General features: G+C 54.3%; 1 pseudogene; it reads left to right on the forward strand.

Moving 5' to 3' along the window:
* Positions 1-11,481: 11,481 nt before the first annotated feature.
* Positions 11,482-13,180, forward strand: LOC142872332 (la-related protein 4 pseudogene; annotated as a pseudogene).
* The last annotated feature ends 694 nt before the right edge of the window (positions 13,181-13,874 follow it).

The following is a 13,874-nucleotide window of genomic DNA, read 5'->3' on the forward strand; positions in this document are numbered from 1 at the left end:
GGCCTATCATGTTGCTGGAAGTGGAAGTCCCATGCATTGCTTATGAGCTTAGCACATGAGTCCGGGAGAGAACAGCCCCTGCCTGTGGGACGCCAGTCACTGTGCTTGTCTAGCGAATGTCTGATCCAATGACGCAGGGTGTAGGTCACAGTGCTAAGCCAAGAGAGCGAATGTGGGACATTTTGGAAAGGCCAGCACCTCATGGTTGGGAAGCCCTGGATCTCAGTACTAGTGCTGGGTGCCCTTCCTGTGTTGCCCCTTCACTTGCTGCCTGACGGATCTGGCGGATCTGGCAGGCGTCCTTCCTGGTCTAGGCTTCATGGAGAAGGGCATAAGGCTCAAGGGAAAAGGGCCTTGTAGCAGTAGCCTGGGCACTCTGGACTGGACCCCAGATCTGGGCATTGTAGCCTTGAGCCCCCAGATGTCCACTGGGAATGTTCTAAGAAGTGAATGAGGTGGTGCACACAAGTGCCTGGTACAGAGCTGCTGTCAGGGACAGTTCTCACAGTACTGGTAATGTAGAAACTGGCTGCATCCAAGAAGGGCTCCCTAGCTTGGGTAGGCACGAGGCACCTCAGCACCTGAGTTGGTGCCGTCCATCTGGCTGCGGGAGGAGGCAAGGCCCAGGGCCATGGTGAGTGGGAGGCAGCGAGTGCAGGGGTCTGAGGCCATGGGTGGGGGGAGGTAAGTCTTGAAGAAGCTGAGTGTTCCTGTGAGTGCCCCAGACATCCAGGCAAGTTTAAGCACCAGAGTCTCAAGGAGGAGACACCAAGAAGAAGGCACCTTTGGAGAGGAGGAGAAAGAGATGAGGAGTTAGACACCTAGAGACACGTGCCCCCAAGGATGGCTCTTGTCACCGGCAGACCAGGGGTAGGTCTAAGGCCTTGTCCATGGCCACCTGGAACTGAGTGCTGGGGATAGGAAGAGCTTGAGCCCCTCTGTTCGAAAGAGCTTCCAGGCCGGTGCAGGAGGAAGTGGGCATACCCTGGTGTCCAGCTGCCATGGCCTGGAATGGGGGTGCTGAGGGAAGAGACAAAGGAAGGCCTGATGCATTTCACATAAGTGAAGTCACACAGATCAGATTCTCTGATGGCCATGTGGTTAAATGTGAACTCAACAAGAAAATATCAGTCAAAAAATGTGCACAGAGACTTTTAAAGATGCTAAACACTCAAGGATAAAGAGTAAACACAATGGGCTGGACGTGGTGGCTCACACCTGCAATCCCAGCAATCTGGGAGGCTGAGACGAGAGGATCGCTTGAGCCCATGAGTTTGAGGTTGCTGTGAGCTAGGCTGATACCACGGCACTCTAACCTAGGCAACAGAGTGAGACTGTCTCAACAAAACAAAACAGGGAACACAATGGAAATTTTGAAGTTTTAAGAACTGAGAACATTGAAAGGACAACCTATTGAATTCTGTAAGATGTAGGTAATCCCATTCTTGCAGGTAAATATAAACCTTCAATGCATTTGTTAAAAAGAAGACAAAAGAAATAGAAAATGGTGTACTCAAAAATTAGATGACAAGGATAATTGTACAGGAACATTAAAATTACCAAAATTGACTCAAGAAGAAAGAGAAAGGAAGCCATGGACTGTGAGCAAATATTTGCAGTACAAACAACTGACTGCAATGTTATCCACAAGGTATAGAGAATCACTGTGAATAAATCAGGAAAACAAGCAAACAATCCACTAGAAAAATGTGCAAAAATGAAACTAGAATGGCTAATAAACCCACTAATGATGATCAACTCACTAGCAATCTTCCAAACACAGATTTTAACCGGACGCCACATAGCATCTGCCGGCTAGGCAAACATGACAAAGCGTTCCGTTTGCACTGAGACCCGCAGAGATCAGGGAGCAATGGAGTTCTCCACCACTCTGGGGGCTGGCATTGGTCAAAGCCACTTAGATGAGCCATTGGCAACATCTAGTAAGGTTAAGACATACATAACAAAGAATAGGGACTTCACTCCCAGGTCCTGCCCCAGGGCGACCCATGCGGAAAGGAAATACTGTGTAAAGAATGCTTGTGGAGCAGACAATGAGAAACAACCAAAATTTCCACCAGGGGTAGGAAGGATAAACCAAGTATGATTTATCACTGCAAGGAATGTTATACACGATAGCAAACGTAAAGTGAATTGGAGCTATACTTGTGTATAAGAGTGAATCAAACTATGTGTATGTGGTTTAGAACCCTTGCAAAACGGCACTGAACCCATCTTTTTATGGGTTATGTAGCAAAGACATAAAGGCAGAGTGGACACAATAAACCCAAATCCAGAATGTTTACTTCGGGGGGAATGGGAGGTGAAGTAGGATTAGACAGGGGTGCCTGGAAGGGGCATAACTTGTTTCTATTAACGTTTTATTTCTTTAAAGAAAACCTTCTGCAGCAAACAGTGCAAACGACACAAAGTTTTGACAAAGCCAGGTGATGCTTCTCCGGATTCTTGAAATAGCACCAGTACGTGTGATGGTTTCAGAGAGTGCCAGTGTCATATAGAAAAATAGTATGTTGTGACAGACAAGGACACAGACAAGGGAGGAGGGGCTCGGGCAGGGATGCTGGGTGAGGCCCAGGGGTCCTGAGTGGCAGGAGGAGGGCCCTGCAGCGAGGCAGGAAGGAGGCATTTCCTCCTTGGGTCAGTCCTGGCCCAGAGCTGCCCTTGGTGAAGGTCCAAGTGCCCGATGCCACCCGCAGCTCCTCTGGGACCAGGGTCTGTGCACAACAATACAACGTCTCCTGGGTTGGCAACAGCTGCTGGGACTGGGGTGCCCTGAACTGAGGATGAGGGGTGAGGAGAGGGACTCCCACTTTCACTCTAAGAACATCCCCATGGAGACCCCTCCCAGCATATCTAGCTTTTATCCAGTCCATGAGGGGTCCTACTGCCCTGACCTTCCTGGGGGTTGGCTTGGAAATGAGGGGAAGGAGGTCCCTTCGGTGAGGGCTGCACTAAGCACAGGCTACACGGGGGTGTTTCCCCCAAAGCTCAGGGCTGGCCAGCCATGCACAGAACTCCAGAGAAAGGGACACTGTCAGGAACCCAGGGGCCTGCAGATGCCCGGACCCCTTTCTCCATCTCACCGGCATGACCCAGACCTTGCGGGCAGAGCTTCTGGGCGCCACCCCCATGCTCGCCTCTTCCAGGCTGGGGTCCCTCAGCCGTCCCAGGGCTTAGTACAGAGCACAGACCCGGATCGCACAGACGTGGGCCTCAGCAAGACTTCCGGTGCCCACGTCTCCTCCTCCGCAAACTGAGAATGACATTACCAGCTTGGAGTTGTCTGGCTTAAGCGAAAGCGCAGGTAGGGGATGCCAGGTACTCGAAGGCCCCTACGTGGCAGACTGCTGCCTGCTGGGGCTGTCAGCCCCTTGCTGCCGGGGGCCTGGCCTGACTGTTCCTTTGTCCATGTTTCCTCTGGTGAACCTCATGAGGCTTTCCACAGGGTATGCACAAGTACTCACAGAAAATGTGTAGGAAGAGATGGGGTAGAGATAATATACAAGAATGCACAACCGGCCCCAAAACATCAGGCGTCCACTGCAAGCAAAAAGGAAGTGGAGGCCCTCACGGTTGGGTTCCTGGGTCCCTACCAGCAAGGCACAGGATCCAGAGCAAGGAGGCTGCCCATGGCTCCATCTCCTTCTAGCCACCCCTGGACCAGCCCCTGTACCCTGCTGGGAAGTGGTGGCTCCTTGTCACCATGGCAGACACAGACCAGAGCTGGCATGGGGATTGGGGGTTGATGAGCACAGAGCCAGGCGACCTTGGCACCCCTGACTGATGCCCTGCCATGGGGGGCCAGGCCCAGCCACTGCCCCACACTGGGGTGCCACCCAGCAGGTCAGAGCAGAGCAGGCTGGGAATGGGCGCCACCTCTCAAGCCATTCTGCCTGCTTCAGCTGTGCTGGGTGACAGAAAGAGGGCTGGTCCTTATCTGGCACCTCAGGCTGCCGTGCCCTCAGCTGCTGCCGGAGCACTGCCCAGGCCCTGCCCCCAGGCCCTGCCACTGGAGTGCTGAGCGGACCAGGCCACCGTGCGCGCAGGGAGGGAAGTCAGCGTCGCCCTTCCCTGTGCTCAGCAGCCCCGCCTGTGTGCCACAGAACAGCGCCCCCCAGCAAACAGGACCCCTGCCGAGAGCAGCGGAATGAACAGGCCATACTGAGGGGAAGAAATTCCCCCAGCTGGCGTCAACTTTCCTTGGCAGGAAAAGGAAGGTGGCCTGGGGCCACCACTGGGTGACAAATTTGCTCCCAGAGCCCTCAAAGTGTTTCCAGCCTGGAGCCTGCCTTATGTTCTCCAGAGGAGGGTCCCGTGGGCAGGGTGTGCCCCAGGGCGGCACGGCGCCTTCACACAGACTGCACCTGGGTCCCTCGCCCCCCAGCCCCAGCCAGCACCCCGCGCAATCTGGGGGCCTCCTCTGAGCCAGCAGGCCAGCACAGCGGGCCTTGGGAAAGACTGCTGGATCGGAGGGAATGAACCATAGTGTAGCCAACACATGTGGGAGTCATACTTTCTCCCCCAGCTTTATTGAGGTATAATTGACAAATAAAATTGCATATATTTTAGATGTATGATGTGATGTCTGCTATACGTATACATTGTGAAATGATCACCACGAACAATTAACATATCCACCACCTCACACAGTTGTCTTCGTGTGCGTGCGCGCGCGTGTGTGTGTGGGGAGAACACATAAGATCTACCCTCCTAGAGCATTTCAGGTAGACAATCCATTGTTATTGACCATAGTCACCCGCTGCACGTTAGGGCCCTAGAACTTATGTATCTTATGACTTCAAGTTTGTACCCTTTGATCAACTTCTCCCCATTTGCCCCACCCCCAGGCCCTGGCAGCCACCATTCCGCTCTGTTACTATGAGTTTGTCACTTCTAGATTCCACAGGAAATCTGTGCTCCTAACAGCCCTAGAAGATAGCTATTGCTATCATCCCTACTTCACAGGTGAGGAAACTGAAGCACAGAGAGGTTAAGCAACTTGCTCCAGATCACACAGTAAACATGTATCAGAACTGTTCTTCATCAGGCAGCCTGGCTCTAGAACCAACTCTTGATATTGTGGACTTAAATGAACTTAAATAGATGGAAAGGAAAGAAATGGCGGGCTCTTGGGGACCTCACAGAGAAAGGGAGAGAGCTGTACCAGGGAGAGAAGACCCCTGCTTATGAAAGAGCTGACTCTTAACTCAGCTGAAGTTTCCTGATCTTATCCCAGAATGGATTATTATTAACAAATGCCCTGTGGATGTCAGAGTGGCCCCTCTCGTGTGCTGAGATGGTCTGGAACTCAAGGCCTGATGCACAGGGTGAAATCTAGCAGGGTAAATGTGAGGTCCCAGGGCCTGGGACGACAGCTGTTCTCCTAAACAACTGTTCTCCGTGATTAGTGTGTTGAGTGCCTTGAACCCCAGCACTGTCTGTTCCCACCTGGAGCTGGGCCCTGTCCTGGCAGCCATAGGTTAAATCAACAAAGGGGGAGAACTAGAGTGTCCAGAGGGAGTGCCAGGGCAGGATGCTTTAGAAGGGCCGGGAGAGAAGTCAGCTCTTGCTGGGGATGGACATACCTGCGCTTCCCCCAAACACTGCGGGGTTGCCCCAGGGAGGACATACGGCCGGCTACGCCTGGATCAGGTCAGAGGCCTAGGTCTCCCAGGTACCTTGGAAGCCTGCTGGGGCTGTGTGTGTGCGCGCGCGCGCGTCCCAGTGCCTATGTGCGCACGCGGCCTGCTCGCTAGCAGGTGCTGCTGCCAAGCGGAGTGAGCGGAGCACTAGGGCAGTCAGCAAGTGCAAGGCCTAGTGCTGAGACCTCAAGTCAGTGGGGAGAAGGGAAGGAGGGAGGGATCGAGGATGGAGGGAGAATAGCAGGGAGGAATTCCCGTGCTATTGTTGGAAAACTAAATGTTCTAGATCATGCCTGAAATTATTTATTAGTTAAGAGCTAATGGGTGCTAAGCGAGGGTCTGTATTTAGGGGACATGTGCCTTTGTTTTCCCAGCCCCCTCTGGCTGGCACCTGGTATAATAATTCACAGGGCTCCTTTGACTTCCTGCAGTGTCCTGGGTCTGGGTGACACCGCATGTGCCGTGGCCCACTGCGGCCACTCTGCCGAGGGGAGACCCGTGCTTCTCAGTAGAACGCCTGCTGCAGCTGGACAGTGTCCTCGAGTGTCTGCCGGTGTGAGGTCCTCCCTGCACACATGCCTGGCACCTCGGCCAGCACCAGGGCACTGCTGGATGCATGGATGCCGCAGGGTGGCCACAGAGGGTGGGGCGGAGTTGAGGAAGGCATTCACTCTCAGGGTCGGGGGTAGGGAAAGGCTGGGAGGGACAGCCAGGCTGCCCCCGCGGTAAGCTGGTTGCCCTGGAGTCTGCATGCACGCAAAGGCGTGGAGTCTCCAGAGCCTCTGCGGCCGTCCGTGGAGAGGAGAGGAGTGGGTGGGGTGGGGCGGCCGAGGCCACTTGCCAACACTTGGGCAGAAATTCATGGAAAACCAGCCAGGCTCTTTGGAAGGCAGACGGTCTGGGCTTGCCCGCCCCAAGGGAAGCTGGGGTCTGGCTGCTCAGGGAGCAGAAAAGTGCCTGCGTGGCCCGAAGAGCTGTGAGCTCGCCTTGCAGTCTGCCGGTATGGGGGCTGTCGCTGTCACCTTGCTCTCAGGTGACGTCTGTGTGGGTGAAGCCAGGTGGGCCTCTCCTTCGCTTTTCCTCCCTGGCTGGGTTGAGGTCTGCCTGCCCGTCACTGGCAATGCCCCCATGCCTGGGCCAGGTAGCACTCATCTCGGTCTCTGGCACCATGTCATGAGCCTTCTTGGTCACCCTGGCCTTGGTCTAAGTCCTGGCTCTGCCACTTCCTGGCTGTGTGGACAAGCACTGGGGCATAGCACTGGGGAGAGCAGCTGAGCGCAGCCAGGGCGCTCAGGCCTGGGTGTCCTACTTCATGCTCGCTCACTCACATGCTCATCCCATTGCCCAGCCCCTGAAGGACCTTCTGAGGCCACACAAGGCCTATGGAGTCCAAGTCCCAGGTGAGAAATGGTGACGGCTTAGTGGCTGGGCCCTCCCCAAGGCCATGGGGGTTTTAGGGTCAGAAGCACACACTGGGCCTCCCGACATCCCCTTGTGCTCTCTGCCCAGCAGACTCTCCCAGGCTGGGGGGGTGGAGCCCTGCCTCTCCATCGGCTGCTTGGCCCAGTTTTCCCCCTACATACACTGAGGACTGGCCAGGCCTCTCTGACCTGGCTGTACCCCCAGAAGTCCCCATGCACCCAGTGGGCTCAGGAGATGCCTCCCATCTTCTCTTCATGCAGTGGAATCCTGCTCTGCCACCCACATGCTGGAAGGGATGACTTCTGAGCCTCCATCTCCTCATCTGTGAAATGGGCACAGATGAGGGTGAAGTGCTGCTCTGCGCCTGGCCTCAGTGGCACCCACATACCCAGGCCCCCGGAGAACAGCTGTCGGGAAGCCCACAGGGCTGGCTGGCACCCAAGCATGTCCCAGTTCAGTGGACTCTGTGTGCCTGGGTCTCTTCCCCAGCAGAAACCCCACCTTGTGAACCCCATCTGCCAGCCTGCTTCCTGTTTGAAATCTGTGGTTGTTTTCTGTGGGAGACGATTAATTCACAGACACAAACGGACATTGTGTGGAAGCCCCTATAAATCTCTTCCCATTTTCCTGCCGCCTGTGGGAGACAAATGCCCACCTTGTGATGGGCTCATTCAGTCTTTTTGTTCTGCTTGAGCTCTGTGGTCTCGTGTGTGAACAGGAGTGATTCTCACACACACACACACACACACACACACACACACGCTGCGCTCTCTGTAAAGGCATCACACACAGGCGCACAATCACAGTGGCCAGGAGCCAGGCATGGCCTGAATTACGGGCAGATTCCTCCCTGTGTACCCGCTGTTGAGGGCGGCCTTGGCCAGGCTCCCAGGCGAGGGGCCCGCGTCCATCCCACCAGCTGGCATGGGCCATGGGACAGGGCTTGTACGGGTGTGGTGCTCAGGGCTCTCCTCAGGGTTGGGGGCTGGGGAGGAGCAGCAGGTGTGGTGGGTGGGCCGTGCTGCAGGGCTGCCCAGGGCTCCTCTGGGCCACCTTCCAGACAGGCTGGCTGTGTGCAGGAAAGCCCTCCGCCCAGGCTCCGCCTGCAGCCTTTCCTACAAACGCTGGCCCAGCACATGGGGCTGAGTGAAGTCCCAGAGATTTCCACGGGTTCCCGGCCCACCCCACAGGCTCTCAACTCCTCCTTCAGGATAGAGCCTGTGTGGGTGCCAGGCCCAGCGCACACAGGTGCACCTGCCACGGCCTCAGAGGAGGATGTCCTCCACACTGGGCAAGGGTCCTGGGGCCCTTGCCCAGCCCTGAGCAGCCCCAGCTTGAAGGCGGCATGAGAGATGGGGCACAGAGTCCGTGGCCACGGCAGGCCACCTGTGGGAGGTGAGGCAGCCACCCGGAGCGCTTCCGCTCCTGGCTCTGAACTATTCTCCCCACTACACCTACTGTCCTCAGGGACCCACAGAGAAGGAAGACGGCCCTACCACGGGGACAAGGCCTGTGGCCTGCAAATCTGCCCGATCCTGGCAGGTGCAGCAGAGCCGTCTCCACCCTGAGTGGAGCCATTCGCCGGGCCCTGGAGCCCCAGCCAGGCCCTATTCAGCCCCCAGCCTGAGCCCTGAGTGAAAGCCATTTGTTGCCTAGTGAGGGTGTGAGGTGGGCATCTCTGCCGTGTCTTGTGGCCCTTTCTTTCCTGTGGCCCTCTCCTCCCCTCCACCAAGTGTCCCCTGGGAACAGCCCCTCCCATCTGCTGAACACAAAAGCCCATTCTGGTCTTTCTCTTTGAGACCAGTGTCACCCTGGAGACTGGCGCCTTCTGGCCGCGCTGTCCTCTTCCCTGGCCCAGCCTAGCCCCTGCTCCCAGGCTGGCTGGCAGCCCTGCCCACTGCTCCTGTGTCCCAGCCATGCGTCCCCTCCCATGAGCCAGGAGTTTGATGTGTCCCCGTTACGCTCTCCCCATGCAGCCCCCCAGGAACCCTGCACACTCAGCCTCACTCTGTCCTGTGTCACAACCTGCCTGTGTGTGGTGACAGGTGCATGGGCCATGGGTGGCCATGTCACCCCTCTGGAGTGTCAGTGCGCAGCAGGGCAATGTTCAATCCAGTGGCAGAGCAGATACAGTGACATGCTGCTTGCTCTGGGGGTGCGGCTGTGTGGGTTGGCCACTGCGCCCACTATACCTGCTCACTCTGAGCCTCATTGTGACCACAGGAGGCAGGACGCACCCCCAAACCTAGGTCTTAGTCATTTATTATTACCTCTCTTGTCTGGGTGCTGGGCTCAGCAGGCAGTCCTGGTGGGATGATGGTGGCGGGCTGGGAGGGGCCCAGGGCAGCCTGTGCTGAGGGCAGGCCTGTTCCGCACCCCCAGGATCCCACTTCCTTGTATCAGTGCCACTTATCACTAAGCAACAGCAGAGCGAACGTGAAACAGGCAGACGTGCGAGCGGGCGAGGCCGGCCCGCAGGTGCCCGCGGCGGCAGTGCACCATCAGCGCCAGCTCTGCCGCCCGCCAGTCTCCCGCCAGCACCCACTCCAGGGCCGGGCGCTGGAGGAGGGCTGCGCTGGCACTGCCACCACAGAAGTCCCCACAGGCATCCCTGGAGGCAGGTACCTGTTTTACAGGTGAGGAGATGGAGGCACAGAAGGGCCAATGACTTGCCTTGAGCCACACAGCAAGCACTGGACCAGCCCCAGAGCCATGTCCACCCCAGCTGCCTCTGACTCAGCACCCAGAGTGGCCAGCTTGTCTCCACACTGAGGGACCCCCCACCTGAAGGACCCACATCTGAGTGTCCCCACACCCAAGGGCCCCCACCCATGGCCTGACTGAGCGTCCTGAAGTCACCGGTTCCTCCTCATATTCAGACCTCAGCTCAGCGGCCGGCTCCCAGGAACACGCCTCGGCTGTCCCAGCAGAAAAGCAAGTGTGTCCTCAAACAGAGAGTGGCGGCCAGCTGCAACACAACATCCCGCAGCAGCCCCTGGCAGATGACCCCTCAAGGATGACAGTACGCACCCCAGCCTGCTGGGGCCAGTGGCAAGGGTGAGAGACGGGGAGGCTCTGCAGAGCCTGCGCCCTACCCTGCCCTTCCTGGCGAGAGCAGGCGTCTCCCAGCTCAGCCCCAGGAAGCCCCTCCCCAGCCCTGGCGCACACCCTCCCCACCCAGGGCAGTCCCATCCCCTCCCGGGCCCTCCCCAGTGGCCCTGACCCCCAGGGACTTCTCTGGGGACTCGGTGGAGGCGGGGATCCGGGGGGCTCCCTGAGACGCCTCCCTCTGCTCGCGGTGGGGGCTCCAACAGCAAAGATGAAGAAGAAAGTCCCGTTGTTCACAGATGAAGACTCTGCTGGCTCTCTGCACTTTTTCCTTCCCTCCTTTCCCCTTTGTGTTCCTTTTTCTTTTCTTCCCCTTTGAACAAAACATGGTTTGGCCAGGGACTGCTGGTGCACTTCATGAGTCATGGCCTCAGAGAACCTCGCAGACGCTGGTGTGAGGCTTCTCGGGCCTGGGGCAGAGGGGGCAGAGGGGGTGTGTGACACACTGAGCTGGTCATGTTGCTGCTGAATCCTCCACTTCTCTGGGCTCAAGACACCCCAACTTTATCCTCGTTGCAGCTGGCCCTACCAAGAGGCCAGAGCCATGGTCCTACCTGGGCACTGCCTCCCAGCCCTGCTTTCCCAGGGCGCTGTGACTGAGTCTGCTTGGGGTGTGACAAGGTCGGGCCCTTCCTAACATGCTCTCCTGCCCTAAAACCCCGAGCCTGCAGTTCTACCTTGGAGCCACATACCTCTCGGCCAGGCTCTGCTGCTGCCTCAGGACTCTTAGGCCCTGTGCCCATCGGTACAGGATGCACAGAGATCTGGAAATACCAAATGTGCAGGCCCAGGACTAGGGGAGGGGTGTGTACTGCAGGTGTGTGCACACTGCAAGCATCCGTGTCTCTGAGTTTCTGTTGGGGGACAGGTCACCCCCTCCAGGAAGGTCTCCAGAGTCCTTCAGGGTGCTTTACTCTGGACTAGCCTGGGAGCCTTCTGCAAATAGAGCAGACATGGCCCCCGTTTACTCAGAGCTCAGCTTGAACACACATGTACGCCTGCGCCTGTCTCCAGAGTCAGAATCTCTCCTCCTGTCTGGCAATTTGTGACTATATTCTATATTCTTCCAAAATCCTTTTCCTGGAGGGAGGCGAGCAACATGTGGGGCCGTGGAGGGAGGAAGGTGAAATGCGCAGGTAACATCTAAAGGAACTGGTTTAAATCCTAATGCCAAAGTATGGCAAGAAATTCCTCCTGGAAGTACTGATGCCACCCCAGTAACTCATGAAAGTGACAGCTCTTGGCATGAAACAGCAGCACATCAGGATCTCGTCCTGAGGGCACTACAGAGCCATCAGAAGACATGTGTAAGGAGTATGAAGTCGTGTATTCTTCATCCTGTGAAACCACAAGAAATAATACAGGCATTGAAGAATCAACTGATGGAATGATTTTAGGACCAGAAGATCTGAGTTACCAAATATATGATGTTTCTGGAGAAAGCAATTCAGCAATTTCTACAGAAGACCTAAAAGAGTGTCTACAGAGACCTAAAACAGTTGGAATTTTGTTTCTCACGAGAAAATTTGTCAAAGGATCTTTACTTGATATCTCAAATGGATAGTGATCAGTTCGTCCCAATTTGGACAGTTGCCAACATGGAAGAAATAAAAAAGCTGACCACAGACCCTGATCTAATTCTTGAAGTGTTGCGATCCTCTCCCATGGTACAAGTTGATGAGAAGGGTGAGAAAGTGAGACCAAGTCATAAGCATTGTATTGTGATTCTTAGAGAGATTCCTGAAACAACACCAATAGAGGAAGTGAAAGCTTTGTTCAAAAATGAAAACTGCCCCAAAGTGATAAGCTGTGAGTTTGCACACAATAGCAACTGGTATATCACTTTCCAGTCGGACACAGATGCACAGCAGGCTTTTAAATATTTAAGAGAAGTTAAAACATTTCAGGGCAAGCCAATCATGGCAAGGATAAAAGCCATCAATACATTTTTTGCTAAGAATGGTTATCGATTAATGGATTCCAGTATGTATAGTCAGCCCATTCATACACAAGCACAGTATGCCTCGCCAGTCTTTATGCAGCCTGTATATAATCCTCATCAACAGTACTCGGTCTATAGTATTGTGCCTCAGTCTTGGTCTCCAAATCCTGCATCTTACTTTGAAACACCACTGGCTCCCTTTCCCAATGGTAGTTTTATGAATGGCTTTAATTCACCAGGATCTTATAAAACAAATGCTGCTGCTATGAATCTGGGTTGACCATTCCAAAAAAATCATGTGAAGCCTCATTTTAGGTCATCCAGTGGTTCAGAACACTCAACAGAGGGCTCTGTGTCGTTGGGGGATGGACAGTTGAACAGATCCAGTTCAAGGAACTTTCCAACTGAACGGCATAACCCTACAGTAGCAGGGCATCAGGAGCAAACTTACCTTACAAAGGAATCTCCCACTTTGCAGATGGAACAGAATGGGGACTATGGTAGGGGCAGGAGAACTCTCTTCAGAGGTCGAAGACGACGAGAAGATGATAGGATCCCAAGACCCCATCCTTCAACAGCTGAAGCAAAGGCTCCAACACCAAAGTTTGACTTACTAGCCACAAATTTTCCTCCTTTACCTGGAAGTTCATCAAGAATGCCAGGTGAACTTGTTTTGGAGAATAGGATGTCTGATGTTGTTAAAGGTGTCTACAAAGAAAAGGATAGTGAAGAGCTGAGAGTTAGTTGCCCAGTGCCTGCAGAAGATGAGCAGACAGACTGCACTTCTGCCCAGCAGCTCAGTATGAGTACCAGTCCTCCATGTGCAGCTGAGCTTCCTACATTAAGCACAACTCAGCAAGAAAAGGATTTAATAGAGGATTCTACTGTTCAGAAGGATGTTCTCAACGAGATAACTATACCAGTTTCTTCCCCAACTACTGCGAAGCCATCAAGGGCAAATACTGCGTCACCATGTAATAGTAACATAAATGCAGCTGTAGCTGTGTCCCTACAGGACCCCGAAAGTTAAGCTATGCTGAGGCGTGCCAGAAGCCCCTAAAGAGCCATCTTCAGTTCTTGTGCAGCCACTACGGGAACTTCGCTCCAATGTAGTGTCTCTCACCAAAAATGAAGAGAATGGAGCTCCTGAGAAGTCTGTTGAGAAACCACAGGAGAAGCCAGAAGCAAGGGCTAGTAAGGATTATTCTGGCTTCCGAGGCAATACCATTCCCAGGGGAGCAGCTGGAAAAATCAGGGAACAGAGACGCCAGTTTAGCCATAGGGCTATACCTCAGGGAGTGACTCGACGTAATGGCAAAGAGCAATATGTGCCGCCCAGATCACCAAAGTAAAAAGAAAAAACAAAACAAAAACTATTCATACACTTCTCTCTCTTCCCATTAAACCTGAGCTGTGGCTATACTGAACTGTTTTGGAGGGGAGGGGTTAACCAGGAAGGAAGCAGGAAAAAGTATGTCCTTAAGTGGTTATGGATTTTGGAGTTGTGAACAGTAGGATCCCAAAATTCATCCCTAATGTGATTTTTAAGTGCTGGAGGATTCCAATCAGTATATATATATATATATTATACACATATATAAAAAGTATAATTTTTCTATTTTTGTTTTTGATTTTAATTTGCAGAGATTTTCTGCCTGGAATCAATTTTGAGGGTTCAGATTTAGCTTGGGGGGAAAAAAACCTTATACATCCTTCAGTATAGGAGATGAGGGAGTGAG

The sequence above is a fragment of the Microcebus murinus genome, chromosome 8 (genome assembly GCF_040939455.1).
Source record: "Microcebus murinus isolate Inina chromosome 8, M.murinus_Inina_mat1.0, whole genome shotgun sequence".
Classification (NCBI taxonomy): domain Eukaryota; kingdom Metazoa; phylum Chordata; class Mammalia; order Primates; family Cheirogaleidae; genus Microcebus; species Microcebus murinus.